The 16,910-nt window shown below is 54.8% G+C and overlaps 1 pseudogene; it reads left to right on the top strand.

Moving 5' to 3' along the window:
* The first annotated feature begins 2,585 nt into the window (after nt 1-2,585).
* LOC138374898 (rho GTPase-activating protein 27-like) lies at nt 2,586-16,910 on the top strand (annotated as a pseudogene).

The following is a 16,910-nucleotide window of genomic DNA, read 5'->3' as shown; positions in this document are numbered from 1 at the left end:
CAGAAAATAGAATGGTGGTTGCCAGAGGGTAGGGGAGCGGGGATGGAAAGTTAGTGTTTAATGGGCATAGAGCTTTACTCTTGGAAAACGAAAAGTGTTCTGTAGATGGATTGTGCTGATGATTGCACAACATTGTAAATGTCATTAATGCTACAGAACTGCACATTTAAATATGGTTAAAGTAGTCAATTTTATGTCATATGTCTTTTACAAAAAAGAAAAAAAATCCACAGAGCTGTTCAAGATAATGATTGTTGTTTTAATCGACTAAGTTTTGAGGCAATTTGTTATACAAAAATAGATAACTGGAACAAGACCTAAATTACTGCTGTTAAATAGAGCCAGCATAGACTACTCACCTGTTTCATTTCTAAGGCTACTGTGACCAATTAGCCACTCCCAAATATCCTGTGGTTCAAAACACTTCGATTAGTACTGAGTCCTAATTACCCATGAAAGTCATTGGCCGATCTGGTCTTTCACCCTCCTTGGATTCCCTTCCTCTGCACTGCCCCGGGGAAGTCCTGAAAACTTAGCCTCACTGATGGTGGGCCGCCACTGCGGGCCAGTGGACCCAGCCAGCAGCTGCTGAAGCGCGTCCTGGAAATCTTACCCACACGTCACGTCTGGATCCTGTGCCAGCTCCAGGGCAAGCCTTTATCTGGGTCGCCATGCCTATCTCTTTACCGAAAAGGAAACAAAGGGAAAGAATATTGAGTGCTTTTGTGCCTTACACAAGATAAAATTTGATTATAGGACCTGCAACTTGCTAGTCCTGGGGGAGCTCTGAATCCTAAAGTAAATATGAAGGTGTTGCCGCATCTCTGTGTTTCAAGCAGCTGCCATGCCTTCTGAAAGGCACGAACATAGAGTATTCAGCATGCAGAAGACTGTCAAAGGGTTTATTTTTATTAGGTTAAACTGTGCTGTGTTTTCAGTGATCCCAGTGGCCTGGCAATGTGATCCAAGGGAGCCAGCTGGGACCTCTATACCATCTGGTCAGATTTGGTGGGAACATGGATGCCAGGAATACGTAGAACTCAGAACCCAAACTTCACGGGTACTTATACTATCTTCTCTCTTTTTTTTTTTGGAGACAGTCTCACTTTCTTACCCCTGGCTAGAGTGCAGTGATGTCATGGTAGCTCACTGCAACCTCAAACCCCTGTGCTAAAGTGATCCTCCTGCCTCAGTCTCCTTAGTAGCTGGTACCACAGGTGCGTGCTATGATGCCTGGCTAATTTTTGTATTTTTAGTAGAGATGGGGTCTCACTCTTGCTCAAGTTGATCTGGGGCTCCTGAGGTCAAGCAATCCTCCTGCCTCAGCCTCCCAGAGTGCTAAGATTATAGGTATGAGCCACTGCACCCAGCCTACTATCTTCTCATTTCTTAAGATTTGCTATTATTATTTTATTTCAGAGACAGGGTCTCACTGTGTTGCCTAGGCTGATCTCAAATTCCTGGCCTCAAGGGATCTTCCCACCTCAACCTACCAAATAGCTGGGATTATAGGCATAAGCCATGGTGCCCAAATTTCAAGATTTACTATTTCTTACATGCCAACTTTCTTTACTTATTAATCTCCTGAAAAATGTCAGTCATTTCTTTTGGCATACCTCGCAAATGATCAAAGATAAAACCTAAAAGCCAGTGGATTAGACAATAAACTATTAAGAGGAGAAAGACAGAAGTAAAGAAAACAAAGGAGAGAAACCAAAACCAAGCCAAATCAAAATGAATTTAGATATAAACAAATAATGGATCACAAAACACCTTCCTTCCAAGAAGAGAAAAATGCAATAGAAATTTTATCAGTTATGTAAATCATCATGATTCAGCTCTTCTGCTAATGAATAAGAAATAGGGGTGGGGCGGGAAGACACAGGATTTAATATTTGGAAATTTATATTGAGTGTGAGTTAATTTCCTTGATTTCTCCTTGGGTGTGAAGCTGCCTCAGAGTAAATGTTTCTAAGTGTGAACTAAAATAAAATTTTAAGGCTCACCCCCCCACCAGCTGACTGAATAGACCCCCTCATGGCCAAAGAAATATCCTAAAACTAAATTGCCTGCCAGGAGGAGGGAGGTGAGACATGCCTCATCATGCCCCACTCCCTTCTTGGGGACATCCCTTGTAACCCATTGACAGGCCTAGGGAATGCAAGACAAACCTGCAGGTCCTCTATTTACACAACAAATCTATGTCCAGTGGCTCGTCTCTGATAAGCAGAAACTATGTTAAAACATTCCAAGCCTTTAGACAAAGCTCCATGTCTTTAACCAATTACAAGACAAAGAATCTTTAAACCCACCTATAACCTGTAAGCCACCTCTTTGAGATGGCCCACCTTTCCGGGCCAAACCAATGTATGCCTGCCATGTATTGATTTATGACTTTACCTATAACCTCTGTCTCCCTGAAATGTATAAAACCAAACTGTAACCCAGCCACAGCGAGTCCACTTGCTCAAGGCTTCTTGGGAGTGGTTCCAGGTCATGGCCCTCAAATTTGGCTCAGAGTAAATCTCTTTAAAATTATTTTACAGAGTTTGGCTTTTTTCCATTGACAAGACTGACACCCAGACATGGGGCTCAGAGAAGACTCAAGACCGCCAAAGGAGCCGCACAAAGTCAGTGCCAGGTACCGGCATGACCGTTTTGGGCCCTCCGCTCAGAGCTTCTCCTTTGGTGGAACTGGTAAGTGGTCCTGAGCTCCGGACCTCCCATTTTTGGTTGATGGTCTTGGTTTTCTCTGAGCTGGTTCTTTTACTAAGAATTGTTGTTTTGGATCCTAGATAAGTGAGAGACTGAGTTCCTCAGCTCTGAAGAGAAGGGGAATCTTAATCACCTCCCAGCCTTGGCAGCCCTGGGTGACCGGGTCCTGAGTGGGAGTTGCCTGGGGCAATTCCCCAAGACTCCAGTGGCTCTATAGGGAACCCCCCAACAAATTAATTAAGAGAAGACTCCCCTAGGAAATGCAGCAACTTGGCACCTGGCCTGCCCAGACACGTGCGGCCCTCAGCACCCAGGCAGCCAGCGCAGTCGGTCCCTGGACGACCTGGCAGGCACCACCGAGTGCCTCCTGCCGGCCTCCTCAGGAGCCCGGGCCGCTACAAGGCCTGCAGCGTGGTGGGCTCCTGGGTGTGCCCACGGCCCCTGGCATGCAGAGACTCTGAGAATGTCTATGAGGCCATCCTGGACGTGCAAGGCCAGCAGCGGAAGGAGAGCCCGGAGCAGCAGGTACACACCTGGGCGCTGGGGTAGAGGGGGGCGGGTGGCCGCGCCTGCATGGAGCCAGGGTGCGAGGAGACCTGCTCAGTTTAGCGTCCCGCTAGACGCCTGCCACTGTGTTCACCGACTTCGGGCGAACTCACTTTCCCCAAACCCAAAATGAGAGTGGTACAGGCTCACAATCTCTTCTCTGCAATTCCCAAGTGCCAAAGCTCCCTGGAAGCCCAAAGGATTTTGTAATTCACCCGGTGACAAAATTTCATTTGAACCAATATGAGGGTGTTGACAGTCTTTATCACACTTGGCGTGAATATTCATGTTTTGCTGCAGAAATGCAACTAAACTTAATCGTAGGGTGCAGCCCAAGCCCTGCCTGGAGGTTATGAAACCTCTGGCGGGTGTGTGCTGTCCTGCAGCCGATCTGTAGTCTGAAACGCACCTGGACGTGGGGTGGGGCTTGCGGCCCTGCACTGGCTCCAGCGGCCTCGCCTCCCTCCCGGGAGCTTGGGGGTTCAGACGAGATGGATGTGAATGGCAGGCATCCATTTCCCTTTTGGGCTGTTTCCAACATTTCAGTTTCTCTCTCTCTCTCTCTCTCTCTTTCTTTCTTTCTTTTTTTGAAAAAACCAAAACCCAAACCCTCTCGATGAGTTTGTTTCAGAAAGAAGGCCAGTTATGGTAAGCGTGAGGAGGGAGGGTTCTCTCTTCCGAGTCCAGTTGTGTTAATTTGGGAAATTGAAAATAGAGCACGTTTTAAAAACACTCTTACATCCTCAGAATCCTTCCGGGGGCCCTGACATCTCGGACTTTAGCAACTTTTCAGGGAGGGGCGCCCTGAGGAAAACAAGATGCGCAGAAACCGTCTGACCCCTGCGCCAGGGGCGTGATTTCCCACGGGTGGTTCACTTCTGGGGGGCTCACTTCCTGTCGGGGTCTCGGTTTGTTCCTCAGCCCAAAGGGAGGGGCAGAGGCTTGGATTTGACTCCCCTGGGTGCCCTGCCAGCTGCTGATGAGCCACCTAACGGCCCCAGCCCAGTGTCCCCGAGTGTAAGCACTCTACCTAAGGATCAGGGTTGTGGCGACCCTTAAATGGGGCGGGGCGCGGAAGCGCTGGGCAGTAGCGAGCGGTCCCCTCAGACGACCTGGGGTCCCCCTCAGTGCGCTTCCCTTCGGGTCTGCACAGCCTTCACTGGGGTTTCTTCGGGGGCAGCCCTCCCCCTGGTGGCCAGGGTGGGGAACAGCACCTGGCGGACGGGGACGCAGGTGGGGCCGTGTGCCCCGTGGCTCTGCCAGCAGGCAGGCAGCTTCTCTGGGGTAGGTGGCTGGATGCCAGCGCTCCTTCCCCCAGCGCCCCTTCGTTTCTGGGCAGGCTCCCGGTGGCGCGCTCCCAGGCACATTCTCTGTCCCGGTGACGGTGGGAGTGTGCCTGCCCCTCTGAGCTATGCCCTGGAGGTGGGGGAATGGCCTTGCCCTTGGACAGTGTGAACAGAGAGTGTGTGCTGAGGAGGGGCGAGGAGGCAGCCCTTGACCATGAACCAGGGCTCTGTAAGTCTGCCCAGGGGCCAGCACCTAAGAGCCCAAACCAAGGAGGAAGGAGATCCCCCAGGTCCTGGCATCTCCAGTTGCTGAAGGCAGGCGCGAAGGTGAGGATGAGAACGGCGTGTAGACAACTGGCCAGAGCCGCTATATGGCCGAGGGTGGAGCCTTCCCCAAGTTTAAGTGGATGGGCAAGAGCCAGGAGACTGGGAGGCTGAGGATGGGGAGGAGGGGACTGCTGAGAGGGGATCCTGGGAGAAAAGATGAGGGAGGGCCCAGAACAGAGAGGCAAGGATGTGAGGAGGGAGGCGACCAGGGTCACTTGGGAGGGTGAAGGGTGCCTGTCTGCAGGGCATCAGCTCAGGGCTTGGGGCAGGCTACTCGGCAGGCCCAAGGCACCCCCAGAAGAGAGGAGCCTCTGCCATGTACGGCTTTTTACAGCCTTGTCATTCACCATTCACTCAAATAGCACATACTGAGCACCTGGTGTGTGCTGGTCACCCTGCTGCACACTGGGGACCCAAAGCGTCATAAGACACAGTCCCAAAGGAGCTAACAGTCCCGTGGGCTCTCATTCAAAGGCTTGCACCCAGGGTTAAGCTCCCGGCATCTTGGAAGGCAGGCATAGGTACCCCAATTTGCCCTGAGTACAAACAGGTTCAGAGAGGTTTAGTGACTGGCCAAAGGACACACAGCCAGGAAGTGGCTGTGTCCAGGTCAGTTCTGGGCCCTATTTCAGCCAGGTGGCCTTCAGAGTTAGCCACCCTGTTACCCTCAGCAAGAACAGTACAAGCCAAAGGCAAACAAGTGCTCACTTTTCTGCACACACCTATGTGCCCAGCCCTGTCGTGGCCATGAATTCCAAACCCTGACCTTGCTATCTGCAGCTGAGGGTGCAGTAGGAGAATCTGACATCCCAGGAGAGGGCAAAAGCAAAGGCTTCTGAGGAGGGAGAGATGGAGGAGAGGGGGTGAGCTGGGTGGACACCTCTCCTCCAAGGTGGCCACTCAGGGAGCCAGGGAAGCCTGACGAAATCCTCTGAGGCCCCTCCCCCGAGACCACAGTCCTTATTTCTGGGTGCGGTCACCGTCCCACCCCAGAGGCGGGAGAGCCGGCCGGGAGCCCGCTGCTGCTGCTGCCGCCGCTGGACACTGGCCACTGGGAGGAAGAGTTACGGCCCAGTTGCCACTTCTTACACAAACAGCCCAGGAGGCGCCGCACCTGGGCAGGTGGCCTGCACAGGAAGGAGCCCAGGGCCCTCGTCCTCCCTCCTCCAGGAACTGTGAGTGGACCCCTCACCTGGGGAAGGAGGCGGCCACGGTTTCCTGTCCTCCCCCCTCCCCCAGACTCCCCACCAGGCCTTTCCCTATCCCGTCCAAAAACTCACCTGGTGACCCCGCCTCTCTGGATCGCAGACCCGCTCCCACTTCCTGGGGCAAACTCCAAGGGAAGCCCAAGGTGGCCGTGTCTGAGATACAGCAACTGGCCTCGGGACAGATCCACCTGTCCTCTCTCGGGGCCAGCCAAGAGCCTTTGGAAAGTGGGGTTGGTAACAGCAGGGGCCCTGCAGCCAAGCTGAGGGGACTCCAGGGAGCTCCCCGCCCCCCAGCTAGGACAGCCCTGGGTTGCTGGCTGCTTTCCGCACACCTGGCCTGACTTTCCCTCCCCGTGACTCACCTGCTGCCCCAGGGCCCGGGAGCCCTGCTGCCCACACTGTGACCTGGCTTGTGAGAGAGCAGGTTCTTGGGTCACCCCCCACCCCACATAGCTCTGGCCACCCGGAGCTCTCCCCACCTACCCCTCCGTCCCCTGCAGGCTGGGAGGTGGCCCCATGGTCCTCTGGGGATCTCCCTGGAGCCCCGGCCTCATTATTCGCCTCTCAGCCCCTGATTCCCGGCAGCCCCAGGCCTCCTGAGATGGGCCCTTGACAAGCCCACCCGCCTCCTCTCCTCCTTCCTGGGCCCCAGCAGTCGGCCTCCCTCTGCACCTATTTTCTCTGCCCTTCCTAGAGCTGACCGAGTCCAGTGGTGGGAGGGGACGGGCATCAGTACTGAAATGTCAGCCTGCACAGGTGGTCAGTGCCAGGCCCTGGGGCATGGGAAGCACATGACACGACGTGACAATGTGATATGCTGTGGTTGTGATATGATGTGGTGGCGTGTCTGCTGGGTGCAGGATCTAGCTGGGAGAGGAAGTTCTAGGGCTGCCTCCTGGAGGAGGAAGGTGTTGCCAGAGGTAAAATCTAAAGGTTTCTATGATTCCCTCCCATGAAACCCTCTGGACCCGGGGCTTTTTCAGTGGCAGATTTTTTTCTCAGTGTTAATTAGATCTATTCAAGTATCTACTAGTTCTCTAGTTAATTTTGGTCATTTTATATTTTACTACAAAAGCATTTGTTTTCTCTAGATTTGTATATATTATGCTTTTAAAATTTATTAATTTCTTTGTGGCCAAGTAAATGATTTTTTTCTAAGTTTTTCATAGACATATGGAAAAAATGTACACTTTCTATTTAAGGGATAAAAGGTCCCTCATGTATCAAATCAAGTTTATTAAGTTTATTGATTATGTATAATTCAAAGTTTCACTCCCTTTGTATCCTTTTTGGTTTTTGTCTTTTATGCTAATTCTGATGAAGTTTTATTAAACCTCCCTCTCAAATTTTCCCTATAAAGTTCTTCTGGTGCTTTTATTAGTTTTTTCTTTTCATATTTAACGATGCTGCTTTTGGGAGCGTGCAGATTTTGAGTATTCTATCTTTATGAATTGTGCATTCCTGTCACTACATGTCATCTGTCTTTATCGTGTTTTAGTGCTTAATCTTACATTTTACCCTTCTATTTTTAATACGACCACTCTTTATTTTACATTATATTACATTAAAAATAAACCTTTTTATTTTCAACCATTCATTATCATTTTTTAAACTGTATTTCTTGTATACATCATATCACTGCATTTTAAAACCTGAGCTGACTCTTTTACTAGGAGAATTAGATCTGTTCGAGCTTCATTTAATAACTGATAGGCTAATTTTATTTATTTATTTTCCACTGAAGAGTCATAAATTCTAGACATTCTATTTCACACCTGAAAACTTCAGCATGCATTTCTGAAAAGTAATGTTTTGTTTTCCATAACCACCCTACCATTATCATAGCTGACAAAATTAACATTCATTCCTGAATGTTGTCTAAGACCTGGGCTATAGTCAAATTGCCTCCGTTGTCCTAACACATCTCTCTCTCTCCCTCAGTCTCTCTCTCTCCTGGTTTGTTTGCACCAGGATCCAGTCCAAGGTTGTGCCTTGCTTCTGGCTGTCTCTCTAATCGCTTTTGAACACCCCCCACCCTTTCCTTTGCCTTGACGCTGACTAGTCAAGGGACCAGACCAGTTGCCCCGTGGGGTACCTGTCTGTCGTGTGTGCTGGCTTCCTTGTGGCAGCGTTTCCCTGTTCTAACCCGTGTGACCTGTGAAGCGGTAGGGTCTGAAAGGTTCAGGCTCGGGGATCCCCAGGGCTCAGCGACAGATGACACTAAGGAGGCAGGAGTCACAGGTGATTCTACCTGAGTAACAGGTGATGCTGACACGAGAAAGGGAGACAATTTGATATTGGACATCTTCCCAGGCCTACAAAGGACACCCGGCAGCAGTTGGATGTGTGAGCCTAGAGGGGTTGCGAGTTGGTGACCTACAGCTGGTCGTGCTCTCGCAGGCGGCAGAGCGAGAAGCCAGGTGAGACACCCGGCACTGAGGCCGTGGCAGAGGCGGCCCAGCCCCGGCCCAGTCAGGCTGAAGGAGGACCGGATCTGTCATCAAGGGAGTGTGGAAGGCCTTCCGAGCAGGGGGCTGGTGTCTAAGTGAGGGACAGAGAAGTCAGCTCTGAAAAGGAGGAAGGGAGAAAGGAATCAATCGGTAAAAGGCGATGCGAGCTGGGCCCAGGGAGCACCCAGGCCACTTGTCTGTTCCTGCCCAACATCTTACTTGCCTCTGTGAGTACACATCTGTGAGATCTGGGTTATCGATATCTTATTATTGGTAATAAATATAATTAATGCAATTGTCCCATCCATCTGCAGCACTAAATACTTTGAAAAGCACTTTCAAGAACATTTCCTCATTCTATCTTCACTACAATTTCTGGAATGGGCAGAGTAGACATTTTATACCTGGGGAAACTGAGGCAGGGAGTCATTGTGACTTTCTGAAGGTCACCCAAGCGGCAAGTGGTGAAGTCAGAACTGTGTGACCCCAGTGGTCCTCTGAAAGTCACCTCTCCTTCCTCCTTCCCTAGGTGGACGAACCCCCGGAGCCCGTGTGCGCCAACGTAGAGAGGCAGCCTCGGGCCACTTCGCCGGGCGCTGCCGCGGCCCCCCACCCCAGCCCGGTGTGGGGGACGCACACAGGCACCAGCACTGGGCGCCCCTAGTACTACAACCCGGACACGGGCGTGACGACCTGGGAGTCGCCCTCGGAGACTGCTGAGGTCTCCGCTATCCCAGCCACCTCCCCAACCTCCGTGGGCAGCCACCAGAGCCTCGAGACCGAGTGGAGCCAATGCTGGGATGAGGAGAGCCGCAGGGTGTTCTTCTGCAGCCCCTTGACCGGCGACAATGCCTGGGCGGGGCTATCTGCGATCCCTCTGGCCCCGCCCCCTGCTCCACCCGGCCCCAGGGACCCAATGGCAAGGGGGTGGGCTGGTCCCTGCAGCCCCCCATTCCCGAGACGGACTACCCTGAGTTGCTGACCAGTTACCCAGAGGAAGACTATTCCCCGTGGGCTCCCTCGGGGAGCCCGGCCCCACCTCTCCCTTCACCACACCCCCCGGCTGGTCTTGTCACATCAGCCAGGACAAGCAGAAGCTTTACACCAACCACTTCGCCCCAGAGCAGGTAGGGGCAGTGGGCAGATGGACCCAGACAGCCGCGGGTGGCTCCTCTCTACTCTCCTCACTACGAGCTCCCCTTGGCACTCTGAACCGCAGCTCCCACGCAGACCCTAAGCCAGCCCAAGACTCGGAGTCGCACGCATCTGTCTCTCCGAGCTTCCTGCTGCTGACCTGGACACGGGTTGGAGGGAGCCTTTTCTCTCCTCTCACGAGCTGGGTGGGGGGCCCTGATCCTCCCTCTCCCCACAGCGGGTGAGGTTGGAGGACCAGCACGGGAAACAAACAATACTTCTACAGCCCAGACGACTCCTCCGTCCGGTCGGAGCTGCCCCAGGTAACCAGCTGGGGAGAGACAGGGAGACTATATATGACAGTGTCTTCCTCCCCAGGTCCCTGTCCCTGCCCCTCAAAGCATGCACAAATCTAGCCAGGACAGTGACACTCCAGCCCAGGCCAGCCCTCCTGAGGAGAAGGTAAGGGGGTGGCATGAAGGCCCTGGCAGGACCACCACAGAAGAAACGGGGAGTTTCTGGAGATCCTGGGGGCGAAGACTGGGTGGGACACATCTGTCTCCCCCATGGCCCCAGCACTAGCCCCCAGAGGTGGGTGAGGCTGGGAAGTGGGAAGGAATCTCTCCTGCCGCTGCTGCCGGGGAGCAGGCGCCACCCGCTCCAGCCAGGAGGCTGGGCTGGTACGGAGCGTTCAGTGGAGACACAGGCCCAGCCCGTAGGGCGTTGCAGCCGAGGGGGAGACTGGCCTCTGCCCCCCATGCCTCACCCTCTGTACTCCCTGCTCGTTCCCCTTCTCTTAGATCAGGACCCTGGACAAGGCAGGGGTGCCGCATCGCACCAGGACGGTGGAAAAGGGAAAGCGGCTACCGGGAGAGCCCCTCTGTGCCTAGACCAGGGCAGGGTGGGCCTTAAAGATGAAGTTCACTCCCCACATGCCAGGCTCTTATTAATCTTCATAGTGACCTCATGAGAGGTCCTGTGAGGAACCTGAGGCACCGAGAGATTAAAGTGACTTGCCCAAGGTCACCTGGCTACCAGGTGTTAGATTTAGGAGTCCACCCCTCACAGTCGGGTGCCCTAGGCCTGTTCCTAAGCTCTGTGCCCTGCTCCTGGGGCTAGGAGGGGCCCTCAGCCTAGACCAAATCTAAGTCCTGCCCACCCGCCGCTTCCCCACTCCCATCTAGGTGGAAGCACTGGAGGGGCTCCTGGCCGGTGCTGGAGGGTGGTGTCCTGACGTTCTTCAAGGACTCACAGACCCCAACTGCAGTTGGCCTGGTGAGGCCCAGGCCCCCAGGGCAGGGACACCCCCACCCCCGGCCGCCCTATCTGGCTTAGAACAGACCAGATCTGAGACAGCGGTCTGTGAGTGTCCAAGGAGCTGGGCCTTCGCAGGGAGCGGGTGACGACAGCAGGTTCACCCCAGGACAAGCAGTTTTAGCCACTCGGGGATGGGGAGCAGTCCTTGAGGGTGGACAGCTCGAGGCTGGAGGGCGGGGAGGCTGGGGCTGGACGCACCTGCTCACAGGAACGGGGCTCTGCTCCTTCCGTCCGTCTCCTGGGTGGACAGGCAGCAAGGGACAAGCCAGCCAGCAGGATCTCTGAGTTCCAGGAACCGTTGGGTCCCTTTCTCCCAGCCACCTCATCCTGTCCCTACAGCCACAGTGTGGTAGCAGGCCCCTCAGAGCTGAGGGCTCCCTGTGACCCTGCTCACCCTTCCTCCCTGTCCCACAGAGGCAGCCTTCCAGGTTCTGCACCCCTGAGTACACGGTGGAGCTGAAGGGGACCTCTCTCTCCTGGGTCCCCAAAGGCAAATCCAGAAGGAGGGAAGTGTCGTCCTGTTGTCCAGGGACCCTCACTGTAGGCGAGCCCCAAGGAGGAGCACCTGGGAAGAGCTGGGGCTGGAATTCTCAGGGCTCAAGGCCATGGATTCTGTAGTTCCTTCCCCAGGAGCTGAGTTACTCGTCCTTGCCCTGGAGGGTGGTGAGAAGTAGAGGCCTCTGGGAGATGAGACCCTGTGTGCCTAGAATAGTGGCCGCTAGAATGGTGGCAGCATCCCAACCTGAGGCAGGAAGCTCCCTGGCCCTGGTGCTTACTCTGACGGGCTGGGCAACCTGCTCTTTCTCCCTGGGTCCCCATCCTGCCCCTGGGCCAGAGCCCAGCTTCCCACTGGACTGGGTCCCCAGTGGGTAAGCCAGGGCAGTGGATGGGCTGCCAGGCTCCCCCAGCAGGCGAGGGTCCTCCCACGGCACGCCCTTCACTGTTCACGTGCTGTCTCATTTTTCTTTTTCTTTTCTTTTTCTATTTTTTGGAGTTAGAGTCTCACTCTGTCACCAAGGCTAGAGTGCCATGGCATCATCATAGCTCACAGCAACCTCAAACTCCTGGGCTCAAGCAATCCTGCTGCCTCAGGCTCCCGAGTAGCTAGGACTACAGGCACACACCACCATCACACCACCATGCTTGGCCAATTTTTTAAAAATTTTTTGTAGAGACAGGGTCTTGCTTTTTTGTCCCAGCTGGTCTCAAACTCCTGGCCTCAAGCAATCCTCCGGCCTCAGCCTCTCAAAGTGCTGGGATTAGAGACGTGAGCCACTGCACCCAGCCTAAACCTTAGCTCTTAAAAAATGTCTAGTGTGTAGCTCCACAAACATGGGATCTAGAGGCATGAGGCCAGTGCCTGCAAAAGAGCTCCCTGGAGGTTTAGTTAGGAGTCTTGGGGCTGTTGGGTACCATATGGTGATGATAGCCAAAAGCATAACCTTGTACCTCGGCTCAGAAAAAGCCATTCTGCAAGGAGCCTGAGTGTGTAGCTTTCTGATGATTCACCAAGGTTCATTCAGTTCTAGAACCAGGATATCTACAGAGCAGAGTTGGAAAACTGGTTTCGTCTCATGAGCTACTCTGATCTGGAGCTACCTTGAGAATTCTGGAGCCTTCTCCAGGCTTGGCAGGGTAGGGTTCTGTGATCAACTAGCAATGTCTGCTATAGTGTCACGTGGAGGAGGGACATCACATTTGCTAGCCATGTGCCTTCTCTGACCTCGAGGGACAGCCTTCCAGCAGTTCTCTTATGAAGGTCATCTGTGGGCTTTTCATGAAAGTGTCGGAGCAGGACTTTCTGAGCTGTCTGTGCTGGCCAGGAGCAGGAGGCAGACGGTGCTGTTGGAAGCTGCTCAGGCCAAGGGGAGGCTGACAGTCCTGAGTGGAGGTCAAGGAACCCCCTGCCTCCTGGCTAGCTGGCGGCCACCCTCTCTCCACTCCAGGTGGCCTGTAGGCCACTCCAGGACGTTCCTCAAGAGACAGCCCAAAATTCTATATCATCAAGGACAGATGGGTTACTGGGGCCCAGGAGATGTCCACACCAGGTCTTCCTAGTCACCCCAAAGCCACAGAAAACGTTAGTATCAGTCCCCCGAGAGCCGCTAGTACCCTCAGCCTGCCTGTGCGTGCGGCAGGATCGACATGTCCTGCAGTACGTTGCTGGGTAGCTATGTAGCTTGGCCACATTTTATTTTTTTAACCAGAACGAATCTGCAGAACAGCTTTGTCTTCTGCATGAAACTTTCATATACGAGCTGACTATGTTTTGAGAGAGCTGCCACGGAGAATGGAGGTTGTTTTAGAAGTGTCATTAGGCCACTCTCTGGGGTCATCCCCAGCGGGGCCCCTGCCTGCTTAGATCACAGTGGGGCTGTGCTGGCCGCCGCTCAAGGGTCTCTAGTCATTGCAAGGGAGGTGGAGGGGTGGAACATGCGTTTTTCTTTTTTTCTTCATTTTTAAAGCAGTTTAAATATTAATAGTATTCATGTATGAGTTTAAAAGGACAGTCAAAAGACAGTCCTCTCTGATGCTAGAAGTTGTTCCTTGTTTGAGGCAGTTTCTGCTGCCTCTCCCACTGGACCTAAAGGGCAGGGTTGGCGGGGGCTGCCACTGCCCAACATTGACATTAACTCTGAACTTGGTCCTCAGAGCCAGAGGCTACGGAGGATCCAGCCACTCAGAAAGGGCTTGGAGCTTCAGGCCTGTTGTAGCCAGTTTTCTTCTGGCATTTTGTTTAATTTCTGCTTCTCGAATTTCTGCATCTCAGTAAAGTGGGCTGGGGGGTGAGAGAGGGTGGGGACTCCGGCTGCTAAAAGAGGGCAGCACTCTAGGTCCTCAGTGAGCATATGGGAGGGGCACGGAGGACACTCGCTTCCTCTGGGATCCGCTTTCAAATCCTCTCTCCCCACATCTCCTTCCCTGTCAGTTCCAGTGGCCGAGGCTGTCCCTCAGGAAGCTTCCCTTCCTTAGTTTTTGCAGGCCAGTGCTCTGGGTGAGGGCTGCCACGTCCTGCGGGGGCTCATGTGGAGGTGGGTTGGGGCAGGGGAAGTTTCCCCGACAGCTGAGCCATGCAGATCTGCGCTCCACTGCCACTAGCTATGTGCCCATGAGGAAGCTGCTAAAACTCACTGAGCCTTGGTTTGGTCATCTGTAACACAGAGAAGCTGTCACCCACTGCTTTAAGTGTGGTGGAAGCCCTTGGTTCCATTAGGCTCTGAGTTCCTGGGGGTAGGGGACAGGTCACCTCCATCTCTGTACCCACCCCCCCTCAGTGCCAACACCCAGGGCAGACTCAGGGAACCAGAGATGACCCAGTGATTTGTGTCCCTCTAGCTACAGAGTCGCAATGGCTCAGAGTACCTGATCCAGCATGACTCAGGCCATCATCAACACCTGGCACAAGGCCATTGCCCAGGGCATCCAGGAGCTGGTAAGCAAGGCCTGGGGTCTCTATGTCCACTAGGGAGGGGTGGCCAGCTGTTATACAGGGCAGCTGTGCCCACTGTGGGACACAGGGAGCTCCATGGCACCAGTGGGCAAGCGCCACTCCCTGCAAATGCAGTGTCCCCTGCATGGCTGGGATGGCAGGATGCTAAAGCAACTGCCCTCTGTCATCTGTGAATCCAGCCCGGGGGTGGCCCTGCAGGCACCCTCTCCACGTGCAGTGGGGAGCTCACCCTAGAGGAATTTCCCATTTTCAGGGAGGCAGGAGGAAAAGTAAATATTCTGGGAACCAACTTCAGGCTGGAATGGCAGGCTGAAACTAGAAGGTAAAGTTTAAAAGTATTGATTTCAAGAGTCTCCCATTTCTTAGGTTCAAAATATCAATTGTATAAGTAGAGATAGGGCAGGTCTCCTCTGACAGCGATTTACCTGGAAATGACCTGGGGGTTTTTGACCCGTAATTCCCTATGAGCCAACACTGGGTGCAGCTTTTGGCTCTATTAATAGAGGTAGGAGCCCAGAGCCAGAGAAGTGATGTTGGTGCAGTTGTCGGCAGTACTCCAGCCCCAGCCGGAATTAGAAGCTCGGAACTGGGAGCCACATACTGGGTTACGTCTACAGGAGCTGAGGAAAATACAGGAAGAGGGGCCAGGCACTGGGAGGTGGGTAGGGGAGGACAGGATGACTGATTCCAACACCTGTTCGGCTCCAGGCAGCTAAAGGAGGCCAATGTACTGAGGTTTCATAGTAAAGGTGAGGGGAGTTAACCTGGGTAAGGGAAGAGAGATCGCTTTGCCTGAGGACCGTGCCTGCTGGGAGGGTATTTCAGGTCCCTTGCCCCGCCCCAGAAGGACCCCCAGCTGGCCCAAGGTCCTGCCTCTCTGAAGCTATGTGATTGCGGTCTGCAGACTTGCACCCCCCCGCGACCCCGGAGGAGGAAAGTGAGAGCGGCAGTGTGGCCTTCGGATCTAGTGAGCCCTGGGAAGCTGGCAGAAGAAAAGGATGACAGGTGGCTGAGTCCCGGTGTGTGCAGGGCACGGGGTGGGGAGCATCCCAGAGACCTCTCTCAGCGGGTGGTGATGCCCCGCTGGGGCCTGCCCTGCCAACAACCCAGATGCCACTGACAACTCACAAGGTCCTACTTTCCCCTACATCAGGTGTGCCCACCCTGGGCCCCAGGGGTCTGAAGAGCGCAAGTTTCTGCAGGGGTGGCCCACGCTGCCGTCGCTGCGGTAGAAGGGCTACATCAAAGGTACCGGCTTGCAGAGGGCACGCGCCGGTGGCGAAGGGCCGGGCGACGGCCGCTGGGCGGCGCTGACGAGCCTCTCCTCCAGACCAGGTTCAGCCGCGCGCTGGCCACGCTGTGCCAGCAGCAGCGGAGCCCGGTGGGTTGCGGTGCGCGGTACTTGGGGTGGGCTGGGCCAGGCCTCCTGCCAGGACTGCAGGATGGAGACCTCTGGGTGGGCGCAGGGTTGAGTGGGGAAAGAACAGGAGGCCTTGAGTAGGCATCACAGCAGGGGCTTCAGCCCCACCCCACCCAACCTGGTCCTCGCCTCCCTCTGTCCCAGGGCTGGACATGGACAGGCTGTACCGCATCAGTGGAAACCTGGCCACTATCCAGAAGCTGCGCTACAAGGTGGACCACGGTGAGGCCGGTCCCCATGCCTCCCCCCGGGGCCTGAAGGGGCTAAGGGGCCCTGACCTCCCTTCCTCCGCCCCAAATGAGCGTCTCGACCTGGGAGACCGACGCTGACGCTGGGAGGACGTGCACCTTATCACGGGCGCGCCGAAGCTCTTCTTTCGGGAGTTGCCCAGAGGGGGGGTGGATGGGGCAGGAGAGGAACTGTCCTGCCTAGGGCCACCGCCTTGGCCAGGCTCTGTGCCACCACGCTTGCTGATCCCGCTCCCCTCGCAGAGCCCACCCTCCTACTCCTCCCTCCCTGTCTGACTCCCTCCCTCTGATCCTTCCCTTGCTTGAGTTGCACGACCAGGCCCAGCGCAGCCGCTGTATGCGTGACCTGGTGGGTTCGCTGCCCGCTCCCAACCGCGACACGCTGCGGCTGCTCTTCCAGCACCTGTGCCGGTGAGCCGGGTGGGTGGGTGGGAATGGGGTGGCGGGTCCTGGCAGGACCCCCTCCACGGCTCCCCCCAGCTCTGAGCCCTGATTCCACCTGCCTGGCCGCAGGGTGATGGAGCACTGCAAGCAGAAACGCATGTCGGTGCAGAGCTTGGCCATCGTGTTCGGGCCCACGCTGCTGCGGCGGGAGACAGAAGAGACCAGCATGCTCATGACCATGGTGTTCCAGAACCAGGTGGTGGAGCGCATCCTGCCGCAGTGCTCGGATATCTTCCCGCCGCACTGACTGCGGACCTGCGACTGGGGGCGGCTGGAGGCCACCCAGCTGGACTTCAGGAGACCCTCCGCCTCCCCCGCGTCTGCAGGCGGTTGTGACGTCCTCACCTCTCGGTTCCGAGGCTAT

The sequence above is a fragment of the Eulemur rufifrons genome, chromosome 24 (assembly GCF_041146395.1).
Source record: "Eulemur rufifrons isolate Redbay chromosome 24, OSU_ERuf_1, whole genome shotgun sequence".
NCBI lineage: Eukaryota > Metazoa > Chordata > Mammalia > Primates > Lemuridae > Eulemur > Eulemur rufifrons.
The sequence above is the reverse complement of the archived record's forward strand: the minus strand, read 5'-3'. Positions and strand labels throughout refer to the sequence as shown.